Raw genomic sequence first — 319 nt, 5'->3', positions numbered from 1 at the left:
AGTCCTCTGTGCATAATTTACACGGAACTGGCGCGGGGGTTGGCCCCGCTCCCCCTTCGGGAGCCGGAGCGAGTCGTCACGGGCATCTCAGTTGACAAAACTTCGGTTGGTGTCGTTGGTTGGTTGAGTTTTGGGGTTTTTATGTTTTTTATTATTTTTTTTTTTTTGCGTGGGTTTTTTTTTCTTAAAAAGAATCGCAGCCAAAATAAGACAGAACTGCAAAATCCCAAAGTGGCCGCTTTTACACTATTTATAAAAACATGGAACAGTCACTAAACAAGGGGCAGAGCAGCGCTCCGCGCGCGGCCCACTATACTTT

The sequence above is a fragment of the Apaloderma vittatum genome, unplaced genomic scaffold (assembly GCF_000703405.1).
Source record: "Apaloderma vittatum isolate BGI_N311 unplaced genomic scaffold, ASM70340v1 scaffold3915, whole genome shotgun sequence".
NCBI lineage: Eukaryota > Metazoa > Chordata > Aves > Trogoniformes > Trogonidae > Apaloderma > Apaloderma vittatum.
The sequence above is the reverse complement of the archived record's forward strand: the minus strand, read 5'-3'. Positions refer to the sequence as shown.